The sequence below is a fragment of the Schistocerca nitens genome, chromosome 7 (assembly GCF_023898315.1).
Source record: "Schistocerca nitens isolate TAMUIC-IGC-003100 chromosome 7, iqSchNite1.1, whole genome shotgun sequence".
Classification (NCBI taxonomy): domain Eukaryota; kingdom Metazoa; phylum Arthropoda; class Insecta; order Orthoptera; family Acrididae; genus Schistocerca; species Schistocerca nitens.
Window position 1 is genome coordinate 455990780 of NC_064620.1, and position 27891 is coordinate 456018670.

Sequence of the window (27891 nt, forward strand, 5' to 3'; positions counted from 1 at the left end):
GTGTCAGCCAATGAATACCACAACACTGAAGTGTTTAGAAAGCAGACCAGTATGCTAATATTAACATATAGTATTTAGATGTGAGGCTCTACTATTTTGACAGCACTTTGAATCCCATCAATGTCATACAAGTCGATGCTGTTCACAATTACAGCTGATGCACCTCTCATCCTGTGTCTAGCAGAAAGATTGGACAAACCCTGCATGCAATATTCATCATGTCACATACACAGAAGCTCTAGCACATAAGCAAATACAGAGGCAGTCAAGACACAAAACACTAGCAAGCTTCAAGATTTTGGAACAGACAGCAACATCACAAACCAGTTTGTGTCACATGACACCAGTAGCTACTCAGTTATTAACTGCTTTCAGATACTAAACCTATCACTCTTTGTTTTGCACTAGCAATTCTTCCTGCAATAACAACATTCACCAAACTGGATTACATCTGATTGACATTTCACAGGAACATAACTACAGCTACTAACACAATGCTAACCTGGTTTCTCTTACCACATGTCCGCTCAATATTTTAGGCTCATTCACACATCTCCATCACAGTGTTTCACTCTTGCCAAGTAGACCTGCCCTGTGTAATCTTGGATCAACACAAATATATCACAGGGTATTGTACTGAAAACGGAACTATGTCCATCATTCCTACTACTATCTCACACAACTCGCATTCACCCATCCATGCGCTAGTAATGGCCTACACTGCTGTGTTTCAAAGTGTGCAATATGAATGGTGGTTTTAATGGTTCGTGAGGCTACTGTGTCTCTTTTTGCAGTCACTATTGTCTTCTGGCACCATTGGATGAATAGGAGTTACTCAATAATGTACATGGTCACAGACTGTGTCTTCTTGTGGTGTACTTGATGTGTGGGTTAAAAGTTGCCTTGCATATGCGCACTCTGTCATTAAATCGATTAGTATCGTAAGAAAGTACCACTGAAAGAGTAATGCAATTTGTGTTAGCAGTGAAGACAGTTTCGCAAAAATATTCGCTTGTTTTGAGAGTCTTCAAGACCTGCTACCAGCTCCAATCAGCGTCATTTATCCCACACATTAGAGAAGTGTGTTTCATAGGTATGCCTATGAGACACTAAACTCGCGATGTGAGAACATGGCGACAATACGTGCCAACACGTCTTGCTGCCACCTAGCGGCAGCTGTGTGAACCTGCTGCTGCTCTGGGTGGATGCTGCGAGAGCAAGCGACTCTACGATCTAAGTTTTACATCCAATACTGCCAAATAATACAGTTGACAGAGCTGCCACTTACTAAGAACGACACCTCGCAGTAATTAATTCACAGATTAGCACTCGGCAGGCCTTGTGATCCTCGCCAGAGCTGCGTAAAGCTACGTCCAAGCCGAACCATGTTTGACGCGACGCCATAACTATATATACAATTTCAGAGGGCTCCTCGAATGTACTCGCTTCGGCGGTACATATACTAAAATTGTAACGATACAGAGAAGATTAGCATGGCCCCTGCGCAAGGATGACACGCAAAATCGTGAAGCGTTCCACATTTTTTTCGCAATCTCACTCTCTCATGTCTCACATCAGCTGCTAATACCCTCAGCCACCTACACAAGTTTCGCTTCATATCTGCACCCACTTGTCACAAACTATGCTGACCATTTACGCAGTTCTCCTCCACTCTCTTTCATTCACAACAGAACATGATAAAACTGGCAATAAACCTATCCCTTACATCACCAATGCACATCTAAAATGTCACTCTAATAACAACTCAGCAAGCACACCAAAACCACAACTACACTGACACAAGTACATGTCACTAGCACCCCTTCAGCTCATTCGCAAACGTGACACAAATCACAGCGAGTCTAAGACTAAGCCTAGCACAGGCAAAAGCCTCTTCTCTTCCTCAGTATCACACTCTGCTGGCACAACATCTCTTCCTACTGTCTCAATCACGTCATTTCATAACACACACCTACTGCCACACACAACATTTGGAAACCTGACATCAACTTTACACAAGATAGCTGCATGTTCCAAATCTTTCTCACTCACATACTTTCACTCAGACTACTGCTTAAATACACTCTAGCGCTCTAAAATTAGCTTGCATTACCTAATATTTATTTTTCTCTAACGCCTACAAAGCTTCTGGTGCCTGTATGCCACTATCACATACTTTCTGCACACAGACCCACAACATTTAACTTTATTCATCTTCATGGCTGCAGCTGATGCCATAATTGTTTCAGCAGCATAAATAAACATGTGAAGGTAGATGTCTCTTTAATCATTAAGTGTGCAAGTTACCCCTTTACAGGAAGTTCATTTAACATTATGTTTCAAGTAACTCTCCTAGTGGCCTTGCTGTCCAGCTGCAGCCTCATAATACAGGCTGCAGGTGACACCTCATCAGATTCTTAACTGAAGCATATCTGCCTGTGTAATAAGCCACTGCCCTTCACCTAAAAACCAACTATTACAGCAAATCTGTGGTGCACCAGCATGTCATGTACAAATTTCACTAGTGCGACACACAAAGTATTTTACAAACATGTCTGGCAATCTGCCACTACATATAGTTACCTAAATTAAATTCAAAAGTGTCAGCCAATGAATACCACAACACTGAAGTGTTTAGAAAGCAGACCAGTATGCTAATATTAACATATAGTATTTAGATGTGAGGCTCTACTATTTTGACAGCACTTTGAATCCCATCAATGTCATACAAGTCGATGCTGTTCACAATTACAGCTGATGCACCTCTCATCCTGTGTCTAGCAGAAAGATTGGACAAACCCTGCATGCAATATTCATCATGTCACATACACAGAAGCTCTAGCACATAAGCAAATACAGAGGCAGTCAAGACACAAAACACTAGCAAGCTTCAAGATTTTGGAACAGACAGCAACATCACAAACCAGTTTGTGTCACATGACACCAGTAGCTACTCAGTTATTAACTGCTTTCAGATACTAAACCTATCACTCTTTGTTTTGCACTAGCAATTCTTCCTGCAATAACAACATTCACCAAACTGGATTACATCTGATTGACATTTCACAGGAACATAACTACAGCTACTAACACAATGCTAACCTGGTTTCTCTTACCACATGTCCGCTCAATATTTTAGGCTCATTCACACATCTCCATCACAGTGTTTCACTCTTGCCAAGTAGACCTGCCCTGTGTAATCTTGGATCAACACAAATATATCACCTGGTATTGTACTGAAAACGGAACTATGTCCATCATTCCTACTACTATCTCACACAACTCGCATTCACCCATCCATGCGCTAGTAATGGCCTACACTGCTGTGTTTCAAAGTGTGCAATATGAATGGTGGTTTTAATGGTTCGTGAGGCTACTGTGTCTCTTTTTGCAGTCACTATTGTCTTCTGGCACCATTGGATGAATAGGAGTTACTCAATAATGTACATGGTCACAGACTGTGTCTTCTTGTGGTGTACTTGATGTGTGAGTTAAAAGTTGCCTTGCATATGCGCACTCTGTCATTAAATCGATTAGTATCGTAAGAAAGTACCACTGAAAGAGTAATGCAATTTGTGTTAGCAGTGAAGACAGTTTCGCAAAAATATTCGCTTGTTTTGAGAGTCTTCAAGACCTGCTACCAGCTCCAATCAGCGTCATTTATCCCACACATTAGAAAGTGTGTTTCATAGGTATGCCTATGAGACACTAAACTCGCGATGTGAGAACATGGCGACAATACGTGCCAACACGTCTTGATGCCGCCTAGCGGCAGCTGTGTGAACCTGCTGCTGCTCTGGGTGGATGCTGCGAGAGCAAGCGACTCTACGATCTAAGGTTTACATCCAATACTGCCAAATAATACAGTTGACAGAGCTGCCACTTACTAAGAACGACACCTCGCAGTAATTAATTCACAGATTAGCACTCGGCAGGCCTTGTGATCCTCGCCAGAGCTGCGTAAAGCTACGTCCAAGCCGAACCATGTTTGACGCGACGCCATAACTATATATACAATTTCAGAGGGCTCCTCGAATGTACTCGCTTCGGCGGTACATATACTAAAATTGGAACGATACAGAGAAGATTAGCATGGCCCCTGCGCAAGGATGACACGCAAAATCGTGAAGCGTTCCACATTTTTTTCGCAATCTCACTCTCTCATGTCTCACATCAGCTGCTAATACCCTCAGCCACCTACACAAGTTTCGCTTCATATCTGCACCCACTTGTCACAAACTATGCTGACCATTTACGCAGTTCTCCTCCACTCTCTTTCATTCACAACAGAACATGATAAAACTGGCAATAAACCTATCCCTTACATCACCAATGCACATCTAAAATTTCACTCTAATAACAACTCAGCAAGCACACCAAAACCACAACCACACTGACACAAGTACATGTCACTAGCACCCCTTCAGCTCATTCGCAAACGTGACACAAATCACAGCGAGTCTAAGACTAAGCCTAGCACAGGCAAAAGCCTCTTCTCTTCCTCAGTATCACACTCTGCTGGCACAACATCTCTTCCTACTGTCTCAATCACGTCATTTCATAACACACACCTACTGCCACACACAACATTTGGAAACCTGACATCAACTTTACACAAGATAGCTGCATGTTCCAAATCTTTCTCACTCACATACTTTCACTCAGACTACTGCTTAAATACACTCTAGCGCTCTAAAATTAGCTTGCATTACGTAATATTTATTTTTCTCTAACGCCTACAAAGCTTCTGGTGCCTGTATGCCACTATCACATACTTTCTGCACACAGACCCACAACATTTAACTTTATTCATCTTCATGGCTGCAGCTGATGCCATAATTGTTTCAGCAGCATAAATAAACATGTGAAGGTAGATGTCTCTTTAATCATTAAGTGTGCAAGTTACCCCTTTACAGGAAGTTCATTTAACATTATGTTTCAAGTAACTCTCCTAGTGGCCTTGCTGTCCAGCTGCAGCCTCATAATACAGGCTGCAGGTGACACCTCATCAGATTCTTAACTGAAGCATATCTGCCTGTGTAATAAGCCACTGCCCTTCACCTAAAAACCAACTATTACAGCAAATCTGTGGTGCACCAGCATGTCATGTACAAATTTCACTAGTGCGACACACAAAGTATTTTACAAACATGTCTGGCAATCTGCCACTACATATAGTTACCTAAATTAAATTCAAAAGTGTCAGCCAATGAATACCACAACACTGAAGTGTTTAGAAAGCAGACCAGTATGCTAATATTAACATATAGTATTTAGATGTGAGGCTCTACTATTTTGACAGCACTTTGAATCCCATCAATGTCATACAAGTCGATGCTGTTCACAATTACAGCTGATGCACCTCTCATCCTGTGTCTAGCAGAAAGATTGGACAAACCCTGCATGCAATATTCATCATGTCACATACACAGAAGCTCTAGCACATAAGCAAATACAGAGGCAGTCAAGACACAAAACACTAGCAAGCTTCAAGATTTTGGAACAGACAGCAACATCACAAACCAGTTTGTGTCACATGACACCAGTAGCTACTCAGTTATTAACTGCTTTCAGATACGAAACCTATCACTCTTTGTTTTGCACTAGCAATTCTTCCTGCAATAACAACATTCACCAAACTGGATTACATCTGATTGAAATTTCACAGGAACATAACTACAGCTACTAACACAATGCTAACCTGGTTTCTCTTACCACATGTCCGCTCAATATTTTAGGCTCATTCACACATCTCCATCACAGTGTTTCACTCTTGCCAAGTAGACCTGCCCTGTGTAATCTTGGATCAACACAAATATATCACCTGGTATTGTACTGAAAACGGAACTATGTCCATCATTCCTACTACTATCTCACACAACTCGCATTCACCCATCCATGCGCTAGTAATGGCCTACACTGCTGTGTTTCAAAGTGTGCAATATGAATGGTGGTTTTAATGGTTCGTGAGGCTACTGTGTCTCTTTTTGCAGTCACTATTGTCTTCTGGCACCATTGGATGAATAGGAGTTACTCAATAATGTACATGGTCACAGACTGTGTCTTCTTGTGGTGTACTTGATGTGCGAGTTAAAAGTTGCCTTGCATATGCGCACTCTGTCATTAAATCGATTAGTATCGTAAGAAAGTACCACTGAAAGAGTAATGCAATTTGTGTTAGCAGTGAAGACAGTTTCGCAAAAATATTCGCTTGTTTTGAGAGTCTTCAAGACCTGCTACCAGCTCCAATCAGCGTCATTTGTCCCACACATTAGAGAAGTGTGTTTCATAGGTATGCCTATGAGACACTAAACTCGCGATGTGAGAACATGGCGACAATACGTACCAACACGTCTTGCTGCCGCCTAGCGGCAGCTGTGTGAACCTGCTGCTGCTCTGGGTGGATGCTGCGAGAGCAAGCGACCCTACGATCTAAGTTTTACATCCAATACTGCCAAATAATACAGTTGACAGAGCTGCCACTTACTAAGAACGACACCTCGCAGTAATTAATTCACAGATTAGCACTCGGCAGGCCTTGTGATCCTCGCCAGAGCTGCGTAAAGCTACGTCCAAGCCGAACCATGTTTGACGCGACGCCATAACTATATATACAATTTCAGAGGGCTCCTCGAATGTACTCGCTTCGGCGGTACATATACTAAAATTGTAACGATACAGAGAAGATTAGCATGGCCCCTGCGCAAGGATGACACGCAAAATCGTGAAGCGTTCCACATTTTTTTCGCAATCTCACTCTCTCATGTCTCACATCAGCTGCTAATACCCTCAGCCACCTACACAAGTTTCGCTTCATATCTGCACCCACTTGTCACAAACTATGCTGACCATTTACGCAGTTCTCCTCCACTCTCTTTCATTCACAACAGAACATGATAAAACTGGCAATAAACCTATCCCTTACATCACCAATGCACATCTAAAATGTCACTCTAATAACAACTCAGCAAGCACACCAAAACCACAACTACACTGACACAAGTACATGTCACTAGCACCCCTTCAGCTCATTCGCAAACGTGACACAAATCACAGCGAGTCTAAGACTAAGCCTAGCACAGGCAAAAGCCTCTTCTCTTCCTCAGTATCACACTCTGCTGGCACAACATCTCTTCCTACTGTCTCAATCACGTCATTTCATAACACACACCTACTGCCACACACAACATTTGGAAACCTGATATCAACTTTACACAAGATAGCTGCATGTTCCAAATCTTTCTCACTCACATACTTTCACTCAGACTACTGCTTAAATACACTCTAGCGCTCTAAAATTAGCTTGCATTACCTAATATTTATTTTTCTCTAACGCCTACAAAGCTTCTGGTGCCTGTATGCCACTATCACATACTTTCTGCACACAGACCCACAACATTTAACTTTATTCATCTTCATGGCTGCAGCTGATGCCATAATTGTTTCAGCAGCATAAATAAACATGTGAAGGTAGATGTCTCTTTAATCATTAAGTGTGCAAGTTACCCCTTTACAGGAAGTTCATTTAACATTATGTTTCAAGTAACTCTCCTAGTGGCCTTGCTGTCCAGCTGCAGCCTCATAATACAGGCTGCAGGTGACACCTCATCAGATTCTTAACTGAAGCATATCTGCCTGTGTAATAAGCCACTGCCCTTCACCTAAAAACCAACTATTACAGCAAATCTGTGGTGCACCAGCATGTCATGTACAAATTTCACTAGTGCGACACACAAAGTATTTTACAAACATGTCTGGCAATCTGCCACTACATATAGTTACCTAAATTAAATTCAAAAGTGTCAGCCAATGAATACCATAACACTGAAGTGTTTAGAAAGCAGACCAGTATGCTAATATTAACATATAGTATTTAGATGTGAGGCTCTACTATTTTGACAGCACTTTGAATCCCATCAATGTCATACAAGTCGATGCTGTTCACAATTACAGCTGATGCACCTCTCATCCTGTGTCTAGCAGAAAGATTGGACAAACCCTGCATGCAATATTCATCATGTCACATACACAGAAGCTCTAGCACATAAGCAAATACAGAGGCAGTCAAGACACAAAACACTAGCAAGCTTCAAGATTTTGGAACAGACAGCAACATCACAAACCAGTTTGTGTCACATGACACCAGTAGCTACTCAGTTATTAACTGCTTTCAGATACTAAACCTATCACTCTTTGTTTTGCACTAGCAATTCTTCCTGCAATAACAACATTCACCAAACTGGATTACATCTGATTGACATTTCACAGGAACATAACTACAGCTACTAACACAATGCTAACCTGGTTTCTCTTACCACATGTCCGCTCAATATTTTAGGCTCATTCACACATCTCCATCACAGTGTTTCACTCTTGCCAAGTAGACCTGCCCTGTGTAATCTTGGATCAACACAAATATATCACCTGGTATTGTACTGAAAACGGAACTATGTCCATCATTCCTACTACTATCTCACACAACTCGCATTCACCCATCCATGCGCTAGTAATGGCCTACACTGCTGTGTTTCAAAGTGTGCAATATGAATGGTGGTTTTAATGGTTCGTGAGGCTACTGTGTCTCTTTTTGCAGTCACTATTGTCTTCTGGCACCATTGGATGAATAGGAGTTACTCAATAATGTACATGGTCACAGACTGTGTCTTCTTGTGGTGTACTTGATGTGTGAGTTAAAAGTTGCCTTGCATATGCGCACTCTGTCATTAAATCGATTAGTATCGTAAGAAAGTACCACTGAAAGAGTAATGCAATTTGTGTTAGCAGTGAAGACAGTTTCGCAAAAATATTCGCTTGTTTTGAGAGTCTTCAAGACCTGCTACCAGCTCCAATCAGCGTCATTTATCCCACACATTAGAAAGTGTGTTTCATAGGTATGCCTATGAGACACTAAACTCGCGATGTGAGAACATGGCGACAATACGTGCCAACACGTCTTGATGCCGCCTAGCGGCAGCTGTGTGAACCTGCTGCTGCTCTGGGTGGATGCTGCGAGAGCAAGCGACTCTACGATCTAAGGTTTACATCCAATACTGCCAAATAAAACAGTTGACAGAGCTGCCACTTACTAAGAACGACAGCTCGCAGTAATTAATTCACAGATTAGCACTCGGCAGGCCTTGTTATCCTCGCCAGAGCTGCGTAAAGCTACGTCCAAGCCGAACCATGTTTGACGCGACGCCATAACTATATATAAAATTTCAGAGGGCTCCTCAAATGTACTCGCTTCGGCGGTACATATACTAAAATTGGAACGATACAGAGAAGATTAGCATGGCCCCTGCGCAAGGATGACACGCAAAATCGTGAAGCGTTCCACATTTTTTTCGCAATCTCACTCTCTCATGTCTCACATCAGCTGCTAATACCCTCAGCCACCTACACAAGTTTCGCTTCATATCTGCACCCACTTGTCACAAACTATGCTGACCATTTACGCAGTTCTCCTCCACTCTCTTTCATTCACAACAGAACATGATAAAACTGGCAATAAACCTATCTCTTACATCACCAATGCACATCTAAAATGTCACTCTAATAACAACTCAGCAAGCACACCAAAACCACAACTACACTGACACAAGTACATGTCACTAGCACCCCTTCAGCTCATTCGCAAACGTGACACAAATCACAGCGAGTCTAAGACTAAGCCTAGCACAGGCAAAAGCCTCTTCTCTTCCTCAGTATCACACTCTGCTGGCACAACATCTCTTCCTACTGTCTCAATCACGTCATTTCATAACACACACCTACTGCCACACACAACATTTGGAAACCTGATATCAACTTTACACAAGATAGCTGCATGTTCCAAATCTTTCTCACTCACATACTTTCACTCAGACTACTGCTTAAATACACTCTAGCGCTCTAAAATTTGCTTGCATTACCTAATATTTATTTTTCTCTAACGCCTACAAAGCTTCTGGTGCCTGTATGCCACTATCACATACTTTCTGCACACAGACCCACAACATTTAACTTTATTCATCTTCATGGCTGCAGCTGATGCCATAATTGTTTCAGCAGCATAAATAAACATGTGAAGGTAGATGTCTCTTTAATCATTAAGTGTGCAAGTTACCCCTTTACAGGAAGTTCATTTAACATTATGTTTCAAGTAACTCTCCTAGTGGCCTTGCTGTCCAGCTGCAGCCTCATAATACAGGCTGCAGGTGACACCTCATCAGATTCTTAACTGAAGCATATCTGCCTGTGTAATAAGCCACTGCCCTTCACCTAAAAACCAACTATTACAGCAAATCTGTGGTGCACCAGCATGTCATGTACAAATTTCACTAGTGCGACACACAAAGTATTTTACAAACATGTCTGGCAATCTGCCACTACATATAGTTACCTAAATTAAATTCAAAAGTGTCAGCCAATGAATACCACAACACTGAAGTGTTTAGAAAGCAGACCAGTATGCTAATATTAACATATAGTATTTAGATGTGAGGCTCTACTATTTTGACAGCACTTTGAATCCCATCAATGTCATACAAGTCGATGCTGTTCACAATTACAGCTGATGCACCTCTCATCCTGTGTCTAGCAGAAAGATTGGACAAACCCTGCATGCAATATTCATCATGTCACATACACAGAAGCTCTAGCACATAAGCAAATACAGAGGCAGTCAAGACACAAAACACTAGCAAGCTTCAAGATTTTGGAACAGACAGCAACATCACAAACCAGTTTGTGTCACATGACACCAGTAGCTACTCAGTTATTAACTGCTTTCAGATACTAAACCTATCACTCTTTGTTTTGCACTAGCAATTCTTCCTGCAATAACAACATTCACCAAACTGGATTACATCTGATTGACATTTCACAGGAACATAACTACAGCTACTAACACAATGCTAACCTGGTTTCTCTTACCACATGTCCGCTCAATATTTTAGGCTCATTCACACATCTCCATCACAGTGTTTCACTCTTGCCAAGTAGACCTGCCCTGTGTAATCTTGGATCAACACAAATATATCACCTGGTATTGTACTGAAAACGGAACTATGTCCATCATTCCTACTACTATCTCACACAACTCGCATTCACCCATCCATGCGCTAGTAATGGCCTACACTGCTGTGTTTCAAAGTGTGCAATATGAATGGTGGTTTTAATGGTTCGTGAGGCTACTGTGTCTCTTTTTGCAGTCACTATTGTCTTCTGGCACCATTGGATGAATAGGAGTTACTCAATAATGTACATGGTCACAGACTGTGTCTTCTTGTGGTGTACTTGATGTGTGAGTTAAAAGTTGCCTTGCATATGCGCACTCTGTCATTAAATCGATTAGTATCGTAAGAAAGTACCACTGAAAGAGTAATGCAATTTGTGTTAGCAGTGAAGACAGTTTCGCAAAAATATTCGCTTGTTTTGAGAGTCTTCAAGACCTGCTACCAGCTCCAATCAGCGTCATTTATCCCACACATTAGAAAGTGTGTTTCATAGGTATGCCTATGAGACACTAAACTCGCGATGTGAGAACATGGCGACAATACGTGCCAACACGTCTTGATGCCGCCTAGCGGCAGCTGTGTGAACCTGCTGCTGCTCTGGGTGGATGCTGCGAGAGCAAGCGACTCTACGATCTAAGGTTTACATCCAATACTGCCAAATAAAACAGTTGACAGAGCTGCCACTTACTAAGAACGACACCTCGCAGTAATTAATTCACAGATTAGCACTCGGCAGGCCTTGTTATCCTCGCCAGAGCTGCGTAAAGCTACGTCCAAGCCGAACCATGTTTGACGCGACGCCATAACTATATATAAAATTTCAGAGGGCTCCTCAAATGTACTCGCTTCGGCGGTACATATACTAAAATTGGAACGATACAGAGAAGATTAGCATGGCCCCTGCGCAAGGATGACACGCAAAATCGTGAAGCGTTCCACATTTTTTTCGCAATCTCACTCTCTCATGTCTCACATCAGCTGCTAATACCCTCAGCCACCTACACAAGTTTCGCTTCATATCTGCACCCACTTGTCACAAACTATGCTGACCATTTACGCAGTTCTCCTCCACTCTCTTTCATTCACAACAGAACATGATAAAACTGGCAATAAACCTATCTCTTACATCACCAATGCACATCTAAAATGTCACTCTAATAACAACTCAGCAAGCACACCAAAACCACAACTACACTGACACAAGTACATGTCACTAGCACCCCTTCAGCTCATTCGCAAACGTGACACAAATCACAGCGAGTCTAAGACTAAGCCTAGCACAGGCAAAAGCCTCTTCTCTTCCTCAGTATCACACTCTGCTGGCACAACATCTCTTCCTACTGTCTCAATCACGTCATTTCATAACACACACCTACTGCCACACACAACATTTGGAAACCTGATATCAACTTTACACAAGATAGCTGCATGTTCCAAATCTTTCTCACTCACATACTTTCACTCAGACTACTGCTTAAATACACTCTAGCGCTCTAAAATTTGCTTGCATTACCTAATATTTATTTTTCTCTAACGCCTACAAAGCTTCTGGTGCCTGTATGCCACTATCACATACTTTCTGCACACAGACCCACAACATTTAACTTTATTCATCTTCATGGCTGCAGCTGATGCCATAATTGTTTCAGCAGCATAAATAAACATGTGAAGGTAGATGTCTCTTTAATCATTAAGTGTGCAAGTTACCCCTTTACAGGAAGTTCATTTAACATTATGTTTCAAGTAACTCTCCTAGTGGCCTTGCTGTCCAGCTGCAGCCTCATAATACAGGCTGCAGGTGACACCTCATCAGATTCTTAACTGAAGCATATCTGCCTGTGTAATAAGCCACTGCCCTTCACCTAAAAACCAACTATTACAGCAAATCTGTGGTGCACCAGCATGTCATGTACAAATTTCACTAGTGCGACACACAAAGTATTTTACAAACATGTCTGGCAATCTGCCACTACATATAGTTACCTAAATTAAATTCAAAAGTGTCAGCCAATGAATACCACAACACTGAAGTGTTTAGAAAGCAGACCAGTATGCTAATATTAACATATAGTATTTAGATGTGAGGCTCTACTATTTTGACAGCACTTTGAATCCCATCAATGTCATACAAGTCGATGCTGTTCACAATTACAGCTGATGCACCTCTCATCCTGTGTCTAGCAGAAAGATTGGACAAACCCTGCATGCAATATTCATCATGTCACATACACAGAAGCTCTAGCACATAAGCAAATACAGAGGCAGTCAAGACACAAAACACTAGCAAGCTTCAAGATTTTGGAACAGACAGCAACATCACAAACCAGTTTGTGTCACATGACACCAGTAGCTACTCAGTTATTAACTGCTTTCAGATACTAAACCTATCACTCTTTGTTTTGCACTAGCAATTCTTCCTGCAATAACAACATTCACCAAACTGGATTACATCTGATTGACATTTCACAGGAACATAACTACAGCTACTAACACAATGCTAACCTGGTTTCTCTTACCACATGTCCGCTCAATATTTTAGGCTCATTCACACATCTCCATCACAGTGTTTCACTCTTGCCAAGTAGACCTGCCCTGTGTAATCTTGGATCAACACAAATATATCACCTGGTATTGTACTGAAAACGGAACTATGTCCATCATTCCTACTACTATCTCACACAACTCGCATTCACCCATCCATGCGCTAGTAATGGCCTACACTGCTGTGTTTCAAAGTGTGCAATATGAATGGTGGTTTTAATGGTTCGTGAGGCTACTGTGTCTCTTTTTGCAGTCACTATTGTCTTCTGGCACCATTGGATGAATAGGAGTTACTCAATAATGTACATGGTCACAGACTGTGTCTTCTTGTGGTGTACTTGATGTGTGAGTTAAAAGTTGCCTTGCATATGCGCACTCTGTCATTAAATCGATTAGTATCGTAAGAAAGTACCACTGAAAGAGTAATGCAATTTGTGTTAGCAGTGAAGACAGTTTCGCAAAAATATTCGCTTGTTTTGAGAGTCTTCAAGACCTGCTACCAGCTCCAATCAGCGTCATTTATCCCACACATTAGAAAGTGTGTTTCATAGGTATGCCTATGAGACACTAAACTCGCGATGTGAGAACATGGCGACAATACGTGCCAACACGTCTTGATGCCGCCTAGCGGCAGCTGTGTGAACCTGCTGCTGCTCTGGGTGGATGCTGCGAGAGCAAGCGACTCTACGATCTAAGGTTTACATCCAATACTGCCAAATAAAACAGTTGACAGAGCTGCCACTTACTAAGAACGACACCTCGCAGTAATTAATTCACAGATTAGCACTCGGCAGGCCTTGTGATCCTCGCCAGAGCTGCGTAAAGCTACGTCCAAGCCGAACCATGTTTGACGCGACGCCATAACTATATATACAATTTCAGAGGGCTCCTCGAATGTACTCGCTTCGGCGGTACATATACTAAAATTGGAACGATACAGAGAAGATTAGCATGGCCCCTGCGCAAGGATGACACGCAAAATCGTGAAGCGTTCCACATTTTTTTCGCAATCTCACTCTCTCATGTCTCACATCAGCTGCTAATACCCTCAGCCACCTACACAAGTTTCGCTTCATATCTGCACCCACTTGTCACAAACTATGCTGACCATTTACGCAGTTCTCCTCCACTCTCTTTCATTCACAACAGAACATGATAAAACTGGCAATAAACCTATCCCTTACATCACCAATGCACATCTAAAATTTCACTCTAATAACAACTCAGCAAGCACACCAAAACCACAACCACACTGACACAAGTACATGTCACTAGCACCCCTTCAGCTCATTCGCAAACGTGACACAAATCACAGCGAGTCTAAGACTAAGCCTAGCACAGGCAAAAGCCTCTTCTCTTCCTCAGTATCACACTCTGCTGGCACAACATCTCTTCCTACTGTCTCAATCACGTCATTTCATAACACACACCTACTGCCACACACAACATTTGGAAACCTGACATCAACTTTACACAAGATAGCTGCATGTTCCAAATCTTTCTCACTCACATACTTTCACTCAGACTACTGCTTAAATACACTCTAGCGCTCTAAAATTAGCTTGCATTACCTAATATTTATTTTTCTCTAACGCCTACAAAGCTTCTGGTGCCTGTATGCCACTATCACATACTTTCTGCACACAGACCCACAACATTTAACTTTATTCATCTTCATGGCTGCAGCTGATGCCATAATTGTTTCAGCAGCATAAATAAACATGTGAAGGTAGATGTCTCTTTAATCATTAAGTGTGCAAGTTACCCCTTTACAGGAAGTTCATTTAACATTATGTTTCAAGTAACTCTCCTAGTGGCCTTGCTGTCCAGCTGCAGCCTCATAATACAGGCTGCAGGTGACACCTCATCAGATTCTTAACTGAAGCATATCTGCCTGTGTAATAAGCCACTGCCCTTCACCTAAAAACCAACTATTACAGCAAATCTGTGGTGCACCAGCATGTCATGTACAAATTTCACTAGTGCGACACACAAAGTATTTTACAAACATGTCTGGCAATCTGCCACTACATATAGTTACCTAAATTAAATTCAAAAGTGTCAGCCAATGAATACCACAACACTGAAGTGTTTAGAAAGCAGACCAGTATGCTAATATTAACATATAGTATTTAGATGTGAGGCTCTACTATTTTGACAGCACTTTGAATCCCATCAATGTCATACAAGTCGATGCTGTTCACAATTACAGCTGATGCACCTCTCATCCTGTGTCTAGCAGAAAGATTGGACAAACCCTGCATGCAATATTCATCATGTCACATACACAGAAGCTCTAGCACATAAGCAAATACAGAGGCAGTCAAGACACAAAACACTAGCAAGCTTCAAGATTTTGGAACAGACAGCAACATCACAAACCAGTTTGTGTCACATGACACCAGTAGCTACTCAGTTATTAACTGCTTTCAGATACTAAACCTATCACTCTTTGTTTTGCACTAGCAATTCTTCCTGCAATAACAACATTCACCAAACTGGATTACATCTGATTGACATTTCACAGGAACATAACTACAGCTACTAACACAATGCTAACCTGGTTTCTCTTACCACATGTCCGCTCAATATTTTAGGCTCATTCACACATCTCCATCACAGTGTTTCACTCTTGCCAAGTAGACCTGCCCTGTGTAATCTTGGATCAACACAAATATATCACCTGGTATTGTACTGAAAACGGAACTATGTCCATCATTCCTACTACTATCTCACACAACTCGCATTCACCCATCCATGCGCTAGTAATGGCCTACACTGCTGTGTTTCAAAGTGTGCAATATGAATGGTGGTTTTAATGGTTCGTGAGGCTACTGTGTCTCTTTTTGCAGTCACTATTGTCTTCTGGCACCATTGGATGAATAGGAGTTACTCAATAATGTACATGGTCACAGACTGTGTCTTCTTGTGGTGTACTTGATGTGTGAGTTAAAAGTTGCTTGCATATGCGCACTCTGTCATTAAATCGATTAGTATCGTAAGAAAGTACCACTGAAAGAGTAATGCAATTTGTGTTAGCAGTGAAGACAGTTTCGCAAAAATATTCGCTTGTTTTGAGAGTCTTCAAGACCTGCTACCAGCTCCAATCAGCGTCATTTATCCCACACATTAGAAAGTGTGTTTCATAGGTATGCCTATGAGACACTAAACTCGCGATGTGAGAACATGGCGACAATACGTGCCAACACGTCTTGATGCCGCCTAGCGGCAGCTGTGTGAACCTGCTGCTGCTCTGGGTGGATGCTGCGAGAGCAAGCGACTCTACGATCTAAGGTTTACATCCAATACTGCCAAATAAAACAGTTGACAGAGCTGCCACTTACTAAGAACGACAGCTCGCAGTAATTAATTCACAGATTAGCACTCGGCAGGCCTTGTGATCCTCGCCAGAGCTGCGTAAAGCTACGTCCAAGCCGAACCATGTTTGACGCGACGCCATAACTATATATACAATTTCAGAGGGCTCCTCGAATGTACTCGCTTCGGCGGTACATATACTAAAATTGGAACGATACAGAGAAGATTAGCATGGCCCCTGCGCAAGGATGACACGCAAAATCGTGAAGCGTTCCACATTTTTTTCGCAATCTCACTCTCTCATGTCTCACATCAGCTGCTAATACCCTCAGCCACCTACACAAGTTTCGCTTCATATCTGCACCCACTTGTCACAAACTATGCTGACCATTTACGCAGTTCTCCTCCACTCTCTTTCATTCACAACAGAACATGATAAAACTGGCAATAAACCTATCCCTTACATCACCAATGCACATCTAAAATTTCACTCTAATAACAACTCAGCAAGCACACCAAAACCACAACCACACTGACACAAGTACATGTCACTAGCACCCCTTCAGCTCATTCGCAAACGTGACACAAATCACAGCGAGTCTAAGACTAAGCCTAGCACAGGCAAAAGCCTCTTCTCTTCCTCAGTATCACACTCTGCTGGCACAACATCTCTTCCTACTGTCTCAATCACGTCATTTCATAACACACACCTACTGCCACACACAACATTTGGAAACCTGACATCAACTTTACACAAGATAGCTGCATGTTCCAAATCTTTCTCACTCACATACTTTCACTCAGACTACTGCTTAAATACACTCTAGCGCTCTAAAATTAGCTTGCATTACCTAATATTTATTTTTCTCTAACGCCTACAAAGCTTCTGGTGCCTGTATGCCACTATCACATACTTTCTGCACACAGACCCACAACATTTAACTTTATTCATCTTCATGGCTGCAGCTGATGCCATAATTGTTTCAGCAGCATAAATAAACATGTGAAGGTAGATGTCTCTTTAATCATTAAGTGTGCAAGTTACCCCTTTACAGGAAGTTCATTTAACATTATGTTTCAAGTAACTCTCCTAGTGGCCTTGCTGTCCAGCTGCAGCCTCATAATACAGGCTGCAGGTGACACCTCATCAGATTCTTAACTCAAGCATATCTGCCTGTGTAATAAGCCACTGCCCTTCACCTAAAAACCAACTATTACAGCAAATCTGTGGTGCACCAGCATGTCATGTACAAATTTCACTAGTGCGACACACAAAGTATTTTACAAACATGTCTGGCAATCTGCCACTACATATAGTTACCTAAATTAAATTCAAAAGTGTCAGCCAATGAATACCACAACACTGAAGTGTTTAGAAAGCAGACCAGTATGCTAATATTAACATATAGTATTTAGATGTGAGGCTCTACTATTTTGACAGCACTTTGAATCCCATCAATGTCATACAAGTCGATGCTGTTCACAATTACAGCTGATGCACCTCTCATCCTGTGTCTAGCAGAAAGATTGGACAAACCCTGCATGCAATATTCATCATGTCACATACACAGAAGCTCTAGCACATAAGCAAATACAGAGGCAGTCAAGACACAAAACACTAGCAAGCTTCAAGATTTTGGAACAGACAGCAACATCACAAACCAGTTTGTGTCACATGACACCAGTAGCTACTCAGTTATTAACTGCTTTCAGATACTAAACCTATCACTCTTTGTTTTGCACTAGCAATTCTTCCTGCAATAACAACATTCACCAAACTGGATTACATCTGATTGACATTTCACAGGAACATAACTACAGCTACTAACACAATGCTAACCTGGTTTCTCTTACCACATGTCCGCTCAATATTTTAGGCTCATTCACACATCTCCATCACAGTGTTTCACTCTTGCCAAGTAGACCTGCCCTGTGTAATCTTGGATCAACACAAATATATCACCTGGTATTGTACTGAAAACGGAACTATGTCCATCATTCCTACTACTATCTCACACAACTCGCATTCACCCATCCATGCGCTAGTAATGGCCTACACTGCTGTGTTTCAAAGTGTGCAATATGAATGGTGGTTTTAATGGTTCGTGAGGCTACTGTGTCTCTTTTTGCAGTCACTATTGTCTTCTGGCACCATTGGATGAATAGGAGTTACTCAATAATGTACATGGTCACAGACTGTGTCTTCTTGTGGTGTACTTGATGTGTGAGTTAAAAGTTGCTTGCATATGCGCACTCTGTCATTAAATCGATTAGTATCGTAAGAAAGTACCACTGAAAGAGTAATGCAATTTGTGTTAGCAGTGAAGACAGTTTCGCAAAAATATTCGCTTGTTTTGAGAGTCTTCAAGACCTGCTACCAGCTCCAATCAGCGTCATTTATCCCACACATTAGAAAGTGTGTTTCATAGGTATGCCTATGAGACACTAAACTCGCGATGTGAGAACATGGCGACAATACGTGCCAACACGTCTTGATGCCGCCTAGCGGCAGCTGTGTGAACCTGCTGCTGCTCTGGGTGGATGCTGCGAGAGCAAGCGACTCTACGATCTAAGGTTTACATCCAATACTGCCAAATAAAACAGTTGACAGAGCTGCCACTTACTAAGAACGACACCTCGCAGTAATTAATTCACAGATTAGCACTCGGCAGGCCTTGTGATCCTCGCCAGAGCTGCGTAAAGCTACGTCCAAGCCGAACCATGTTTGACGCGACGCCATAACTATATATACAATTTCAGAGGGCTCCTCGAATGTACTCGCTTCGGCGGTACATATACTAAAATTGGAACGATACAGAGAAGATTAGCATGGCCCCTGCGCAAGGATGACACGCAAAATCGTGAAGCGTTCCACATTTTTTTCGCAATCTCACTCTCTCATGTCTCACATCAGCTGCTAATACCCTCAGCCACCTACACAAGTTTCGCTTCATATCTGCACCCACTTGTCACAAACTATGCTGACCATTTACGCAGTTCTCCTCCACTCTCTTTCATTCACAACAGAACATGATAAAACTGGCAATAAACCTATCCCTTACATCACCAATGCACATCTAAAATGTCACTCTAATAACAACTCAGCAAGCACACCAAAACCACAACCACACTGACACAAGTACATGTCACTAGCACCCCTTCAGCTCATTCGCAAACGTGACACAAATCACAGCGAGTCTAAGACTAAGCCTAGCACAGGCAAAAGCCTCTTCTCTTCCTCAGTATCACACTCTGCTGGCACAACATCTCTTCCTACTGTCTCAATCACGTCATTTCATAACACACACCTACTGCCACACACAACATTTGGAAACCTGATATCAACTTTACACAAGATAGCTGCATGTTCCAAATCTTTCTCACTCACATACTTTCACTCAGACTACTGCTTAAATACACTCTAGCGCTCTAAAATTAGCTTGCATTACCTAATATTTATTTTTCTCTAACGCCTACAAAGCTTCTGGTGCCTGTATGCCACTATCACATACTTTCTGCACACAGACCCACAACATTTAACTTTATTCATCTTCATGGCTGCAGCTGATGCCATAATTGTTTCAGCAGCATAAATAAACATGTGAAGGTAGATGTCTCTTTAATCATTAAGTGTGCAAGTTACCCCTTTACAGGAAGTTCATTTAACATTATGTTTCAAGTAACTCTCCTAGTGGCCTTGCTGTCCAGCTGCAGCCTCATAATACAGGCTGCAGGTGACACCTCATCAGATTCTTAACTGAAGCATATCTGCCTGTGTAATAAGCCACTGCCCTTCACCTAAAAACCAACTATTACAGCAAATCTGTGGTGCACCAGCATGTCATGTACAAATTTCACTAGTGCGACACACAAAGTATTTTACAAACATGTCTGGCAATCTGCCACTACATATAGTTACCTAAATTAAATTCAAAAGTGTCAGCCAATGAATACCATAACACTGAAGTGTTTAGAAAGCAGACCAGTATGCTAATATTAACATATAGTATTTAGATGTGAGGCTCTACTATTTTGACAGCACTTTGAATCCCATCAATGTCATACAAGTCGATGCTGTTCACAATTACAGCTGATGCACCTCTCATCCTGTGTCTAGCAGAAAGATTGGACAAACCCTGCATGCAATATTCATCATGTCACATACACAGAAGCTCTAGCACATAAGCAAATACAGAGGCAGTCAAGACACAAAACACTAGCAAGCTTCAAGATTTTGGAACAGACAGCAACATCACAAACCAGTTTGTGTCACATGACACCAGTAGCTACTCAGTTATTAACTGCTTTCAGATACTAAACCTATCACTCTTTGTTTTGCACTAGCAATTCTTCCTGCAATAACAACATTCACCAAACTGGATTACATCTGATTGACATTTCACAGGAACATAACTACAGCTACTAACACAATGCTAACCTGGTTTCTCTTACCACATGTCCGCTCAATATTTTAGGCTCATTCACACATCTCCATCACAGTGTTTCACTCTTGCCAAGTAGACCTGCCCTGTGTAATCTTGGATCAACACAAATATATCACCTGGTATTGTACTGAAAACGGAACTATATCCATCATTCCTACTACTATCTCACACAACTCGCATTCACCCATCCATGCGCTAGTAATGGCCTACACTGCTGTGTTTCAAAGTGTGCAATATGAATGGTGGTTTTAATGGTTCGTGAGGCTACTGTGTCTCTTTTTGCAGTCACTATTGTCTTCTGGCACCATTGGATGAATAGGAGTTACTCAATAATGTACATGGTCACAGACTGTGTCTTCTTGTGGTGTACTTGATGTGTGAGTTAAAAGTTGCTTGCATATGCGCACTCTGTCATTAAATCGATTAGTATCGTAAGAAAGTACCACTGAAAGAGTAATGCAATTTGTGTTAGCAGTGAAGACAGTTTCGCAAAAATATTCGCTTGTTTTGAGAGTCTTCAAGACCTGCTACCAGCTCCAATCAGCGTCATTTATCCCACACATTAGAAAGTGTGTTTCATAGGTATGCCTATGAGACACTAAACTCGCGATGTGAGAACATGGCGACAATACGTGCCAACACGTCTTGATGCCGCCTAGCGGCAGCTGTGTGAACCTGCTGCTGCTCTGGGTGGATGCTGCGAGAGCAAGCGACTCTACGATCTAAGGTTTACATCCAATACTGCCAAATAAAACAGTTGACAGAGCTGCCACTTACTAAGAACGACACCTCGCAGTAATTAATTCACAGATTAGCACTCGGCAGGCCTTGTTATCCTCGCCAGAGCTGCGTAAAGCTACGTCCAAGCCGAACCATGTTTGACGCGACGCCATAACTATATATAAAATTTCAGAGGGCTCCTCAAATGTACTCGCTTCGGCGGTACATATACTAAAATTGGAACGATACAGAGAAGATTAGCATGGCCCCTGCGCAAGGATGACACGCAAAATCGTGAAGCGTTCCACATTTTTTTCGCAATCTCACTCTCTCATGTCTCACATCAGCTGCTAATACCCTCAGCCACCTACACAAGTTTCGCTTCATATCTGCACCCACTTGTCACAAACTATGCTGACCATTTACGCAGTTCTCCTCCACTCTCTTTCATTCACAACAGAACATGATAAAACTGGCAATAAACCTATCCCTTACATCACCAATGCACATCTAAAATTTCACTCTAATAACAACTCAGCAAGCACACCAAAACCACAACTACACTGACACAAGTACATGTCACTAGCACCCCTTCAGCTCATTCGCAAACGTGACACAAATCACAGCGAGTCTAAGACTAAGCCTAGCACAGGCAAAAGCCTCTTCTCTTCCTCAGTATCACACTCTGCTGGCACAACATCTCTTCCTACTGTCTCAATCACGTCATTTCATAACACACACCTACTGCCACACACAACATTTGGAAACCTGATATCAACTTTACACAAGATAGCTGCATGTTCCAAATCTTTCTCACTCACATACTTTCACTCAGACTACTGCTTAAATACACTCTAGCGCTCTAAAATTTGCTTGCATTACCTAATATTTATTTTTCTCTAACGCCTACAAAGCTTCTGGTGCCTGTATGCCACTATCACATACTTTCTGCACACAGACCCACAACATTTAACTTTATTCATCTTCATGGCTGCAGCTGATGCCATAATTGTTTCAGCAGCATAAATAAACATGTGAAGGTAGATGTCTCTTTAATCATTAAGTGTGCAAGTTACCCCTTTACAGGAAGTTCATTTAACATTATGTTTCAAGTAACTCTCCTAGTGGCCTTGCTGTCCAGCTGCAGCCTCATAATACAGGCTGCAGGTGACACCTCATCAGATTCTTAACTGAAGCATATCTGCCTGTGTAATAAGCCACTGCCCTTCACCTAAAAACCAACTATTACAGCAAATCTGTGGTGCACCAGCATGTCATGTACAAATTTCACTAGTGCGACACACAAAGTATTTTACAAACATGTCTGGCAATCTGCCACTACATATAGTTACCTAAATTAAATTCAAAAGTGTCAGCCAATGAATACCACAACACTGAAGTGTTTAGAAAGCAGACCAGTATGCTAATATTAACATATAGTATTTAGATGTGAGGCTCTACTATTTTGACAGCACTTTGAATCCCATCAATGTCATACAAGTCGATGCTGTTCACAATTACAGCTGATGCACCTCTCATCCTGTGTCTAGCAGAAAGATTGGACAAACCCTGCATGCAATATTCATCATGTCACATACACAGAAGCTCTAGCACATAAGCAAATACAGAGGCAGTCAAGACACAAAACACTAGCAAGCTTCAAGATTTTGGAACAGACAGCAACATCACAAACCAGTTTGTGTCACATGACACCAGTAGCTACTCAGTTATTAACTGCTTTCAGATACTAAACCTATCACTCTTTGTTTTGCACTAGCAATTCTTCCTGCAATAACAACATTCACCAAACTGGATTACATCTGATTGACATTTCACAGGAACATAACTACAGCTACTAACACAATGCTAACCTGGTTTCTCTTACCACATGTCCGCTCAATATTTTAGGCTCATTCACACATCTCCATCACAGTGTTTCACTCTTGCCAAGTAGACCTGCCCTGTGTAATCTTGGATCAACACAAATATATCACCTGGTATTGTACTGAAAACGGAACTATGTCCATCATTCCTACTACTATCTCACACAACTCGCATTCACCCATCCATGCGCTAGTAATGGCCTACACTGCTGTGTTTCAAAGTGTGCAATATGAATGGTGGTTTTAATGGTTCGTGAGGCTACTGTGTCTCTTTTTGCAGTCACTATTGTCTTCTGGCACCATTGGATGAATAGGAGTTACTCAATAATGTACATGGTCACAGACTGTGTCTTCTTGTGGTGTACTTGATGTGTGAGTTAAAAGTTGCTTGCATATGCGCACTCTGTCATTAAATCGATTAGTATCGTAAGAAAGTACCACTGAAAGAGTAATGCAATTTGTGTTAGCAGTGAAGACAGTTTCGCAAAAATATTCGCTTGTTTTGAGAGTCTTCAAGACCTGCTACCAGCTCCAATCAGCGTCATTTATCCCACACATTAGAAAGTGTGTTTCATAGGTATGCCTATGAGACACTAAACTCGCGATGTGAGAACATGGCGACAATACGTGCCAACACGTCTTGATGCCGCCTAGCGGCAGCTGTGTGAACCTGCTGCTGCTCTGGGTGGATGCTGCGAGAGCAAGCGACTCTACGATCTAAGGTTTACATCCAATACTGCCAAATAAAACAGTTGACAGAGCTGCCACTTACTAAGAACGACACCTCGCAGTAATTAATTCACAGATTAGCACTCGGCAGGCCTTGTGATCCTCGCCAGAGCTGCGTAAAGCTACGTCCAAGCCGAACCATGTTTGACGCGACGCCATAACTATATATACAATTTCAGAGGGCTCCTCGAATGTACTCGCTTCGGCGGTACATATACTAAAATTGGAACGATACAGAGAAGATTAGCATGGCCCCTGCGCAAGGATGACACGCAAAATCGTGAAGCGTTCCACATTTTTTTCGCAATCTCACTCTCTCATGTCTCACATCAGCTGCTAATACCCTCAGCCACCTACACAAGTTTCGCTTCATATCTGCACCCACTTGTCACAAACTATGCTGACCATTTACGCAGTTCTCCTCCACTCTCTTTCATTCACAACAGAACATGATAAAACTGGCAATAAACCTATCCCTTACATCACCAATGCACATCTAAAATTTCACTCTAATAACAACTCAGCAAGCACACCAAAACCACAACCACACTGACACAAGTACATGTCACTAGCACCCCTTCAGCTCATTCGCAAACGTGACACAAATCACAGCGAGTCTAAGACTAAGCCTAGCACAGGCAAAAGCCTCTTCTCTTCCTCAGTATCACACTCTGCTGGCACAACATCTCTTCCTACTGTCTCAATCACGTCATTTCATAACACACACCTACTGCCACACACAACATTTGGAAACCTGATATCAACTTTACACAAGATAGCTGCATGTTCCAAATCTTTCTCACTCACATACTTTCACTCAGACTACTGCTTAAATACACTCTAGCGCTCTAAAATTAGCTTGCATTACCTAATATTTATTTTTCTCTAACGCCTACAAAGCTTCTGGTGCCTGTATGCCACTATCACATACTTTCTGCACACAGACCCACAACATTTAACTTTATTCATCTTCATGGCTGCAGCTGATGCCATAATTGTTTCAGCAGCATAAATAAACATGTGAAGGTAGATGTCTCTTTAATCATTAAGTGTGCAAGTTACCCCTTTACAGGAAGTTCATTTAACATTATGTTTCAAGTAACTCTCCTAGTGGCCTTGCTGTCCAGCTGCAGCCTCATAATACAGACTGCAGGTGACACCTCATCAGATTCTTAACTGAAGCATATCTGCCTGTGTAATAAGCCACTGCCCTTCACCTAAAAACCAACTATTACAGCAAATCTGTGGTGCACCAGCATGTCATGTACAAATTTCACTAGTGCGACACACAAAGTATTTTACAAACATGTCTGGCAATCTGCCACTACATATAGTTACCTAAATTAAATTCAAAAGTGTCAGCCAATGAATACCACAACACTGAAGTGTTTAGAAAGCAGACCAGTATGCTAATATTAACATATAGTATTTAGATGTGAGGCTCTACTATTTTGACAGCACTTTGAATCCCATCAATGTCATACAAGTCGATGCTGTTCACAATTACAGCTGATGCACCTCTCATCCTGTGTCTAGCAGAAAGATTGGACAAACCCTGCATGCAATATTCATCATGTCACATACACAGAAGCTCTAGCACATAAGCAAATACAGAGGCAGTCAAGACACAAAACACTAGCAAGCTTCAAGATTTTGGAACAGACAGCAACATCACAAACCAGTTTGTGTCACATGACACCAGTAGCTACTCAGTTATTAACTGCTTTCAGATACTAAACCTATCACTCTTTGTTTTGCACTAGCAATTCTTCCTGCAATAACAACATTCACCAAACTGGATTACATCTGATTGACATTTCACAGGAACATAACTACAGCTACTAACACAATGCTAACCTGGTTTCTCTTACCACATGTCCGCTCAATATTTTAGGCTCATTCACACATCTCCATCACAGTGTTTCACTCTTGCCAAGTAGACCTGCCCTGTGTAATCTTGGATCAACACAAATATATCACCTGGTATTGTACTGAAAACGGAACTATGTCCATCATTCCTACTACTATCTCACACAACTCGCATTCACCCATCCATGCGCTAGTAATGGCCTACACTGCTGTGTTTCAAAGTGTGCAATATGAATGGTGGTTTTAATGGTTCGTGAGGCTACTGTGTCTCTTTTTGCAGTCACTATTGTCTTCTGGCACCATTGGATGAATAGGAGTTACTCAATAATGTACATGGTCACAGACTGTGTCTTCTTGTGGTGTACTTGATGTGTGAGTTAAAAGTTGCTTGCATATGCGCACTCTGTCATTAAATCGATTAGTATCGTAAGAAAGTACCACTGAAAGAGTAATGCAATTTGTGTTAGCAGTGAAGACAGTTTCGCAAAAATATTCGCTTGTTTTGAGAGTCTTCAAGACCTGCTACCAGCTCCAATCAGCGTCATTTATCCCACACATTAGAAAGTGTGTTTCATAGGTATGCCTATGAGACACTAAACTCGCGATGTGAGAACATGGCGACAATACGTGCCAACACGTCTTGATGCCGCCTAGCGGCAGCTGTGTGAACCTGCTGCTGCTCTGGGTGGATGCTGCGAGAGCAAGCGACTCTACGATCTAAGGTTTACATCCAATACTGCCAAATAAAACAGTTGACAGAGCTGCCACTTACTAAGAACGACACCTCGCAGTAATTAATTCACAGATTAGCACTCGGCAGGCCTTGTGATCCTCGCCAGAGCTGCGTAAAGCTACGTCCAAGCCGAACCATGTTTGACGCGACGCCATAACTATATATACAATTTCAGAGGGCTCCTCGAATGTACTCGCTTCGGCGGTACATATACTAAAATTGGAACGATACAGAGAAGATTAGCATGGCCCCTGCGCAAGGATGACACGCAAAATCGTGAAGCGTTCCACATTTTTTTCGCAATCTCACTCTCTCATGTCTCACATCAGCTGCTAATACCCTCAGCCACCTACACAAGTTTCGCTTCATATCTGCACCCACTTGTCACAAACTATGCTGACCATTTACGCAGTTCTCCTCCACTCTCTTTCATTCACAACAGAACATGATAAAACTGGCAATAAACCTATCCCTTACATCACCAATGCACATCTAAAATTTCACTCTAATAACAACTCAGCAAGCACACCAAAACCACAACCACACTGACACAAGTACATGTCACTAGCACCCCTTCAGCTCATTCGCAAACGTGACACAAATCACAGCGAGTCTAAGACTAAGCCTAGCACAGGCAAAAGCCTCTTCTCTTCCTC

The 27891-nt window shown here is 41.9% G+C and overlaps 11 non-coding genes across 11 annotated transcripts; all 11 read left to right on the forward strand.

Moving 5' to 3' along the window:
- Positions 1 to 1438: 1438 nt before the first annotated feature.
- Positions 1439 to 1545, forward strand: LOC126196785 (U6 spliceosomal RNA). Its single transcript, XR_007539228.1, has one exon. It is a non-coding gene; the product is annotated as a U6 spliceosomal RNA (small nuclear RNA).
- A 2492-nt stretch (positions 1546 to 4037) lies between these two features.
- On the forward strand, positions 4038 to 4144 carry LOC126196737 (U6 spliceosomal RNA). The gene has a single exon (XR_007539185.1). It is a non-coding gene; the product is annotated as a U6 spliceosomal RNA (small nuclear RNA).
- Positions 4145 to 6637: 2493 nt separating this feature from the next.
- LOC126196786 (U6 spliceosomal RNA) lies at positions 6638 to 6744 on the forward strand. The gene has a single exon (XR_007539229.1). It is a non-coding gene; the product is annotated as a U6 spliceosomal RNA (small nuclear RNA).
- A 2492-nt stretch (positions 6745 to 9236) lies between these two features.
- LOC126196738 (U6 spliceosomal RNA) lies at positions 9237 to 9343 on the forward strand. Its single transcript, XR_007539186.1, has one exon. It is a non-coding gene; the product is annotated as a U6 spliceosomal RNA (small nuclear RNA).
- A 2492-nt stretch (positions 9344 to 11835) lies between these two features.
- On the forward strand, positions 11836 to 11942 carry LOC126196739 (U6 spliceosomal RNA). Its single transcript, XR_007539187.1, has one exon. It is a non-coding gene; the product is annotated as a U6 spliceosomal RNA (small nuclear RNA).
- Positions 11943 to 14434: 2492 nt separating this feature from the next.
- Positions 14435 to 14541, forward strand: LOC126196740 (U6 spliceosomal RNA). The gene has a single exon (XR_007539188.1). It is a non-coding gene; the product is annotated as a U6 spliceosomal RNA (small nuclear RNA).
- Positions 14542 to 17032: 2491 nt separating this feature from the next.
- LOC126196741 (U6 spliceosomal RNA) lies at positions 17033 to 17139 on the forward strand. The gene has a single exon (XR_007539189.1). It is a non-coding gene; the product is annotated as a U6 spliceosomal RNA (small nuclear RNA).
- Positions 17140 to 19630: 2491 nt separating this feature from the next.
- LOC126196743 (U6 spliceosomal RNA) lies at positions 19631 to 19737 on the forward strand. Its single transcript, XR_007539190.1, has one exon. It is a non-coding gene; the product is annotated as a U6 spliceosomal RNA (small nuclear RNA).
- A 2491-nt stretch (positions 19738 to 22228) lies between these two features.
- LOC126196744 (U6 spliceosomal RNA) lies at positions 22229 to 22335 on the forward strand. Its single transcript, XR_007539191.1, has one exon. It is a non-coding gene; the product is annotated as a U6 spliceosomal RNA (small nuclear RNA).
- A 2491-nt stretch (positions 22336 to 24826) lies between these two features.
- On the forward strand, positions 24827 to 24933 carry LOC126196745 (U6 spliceosomal RNA). Its single transcript, XR_007539192.1, has one exon. It is a non-coding gene; the product is annotated as a U6 spliceosomal RNA (small nuclear RNA).
- A 2491-nt stretch (positions 24934 to 27424) lies between these two features.
- Positions 27425 to 27531, forward strand: LOC126196746 (U6 spliceosomal RNA). The gene has a single exon (XR_007539193.1). It is a non-coding gene; the product is annotated as a U6 spliceosomal RNA (small nuclear RNA).
- The last annotated feature ends 360 nt before the right edge of the window (positions 27532 to 27891 follow it).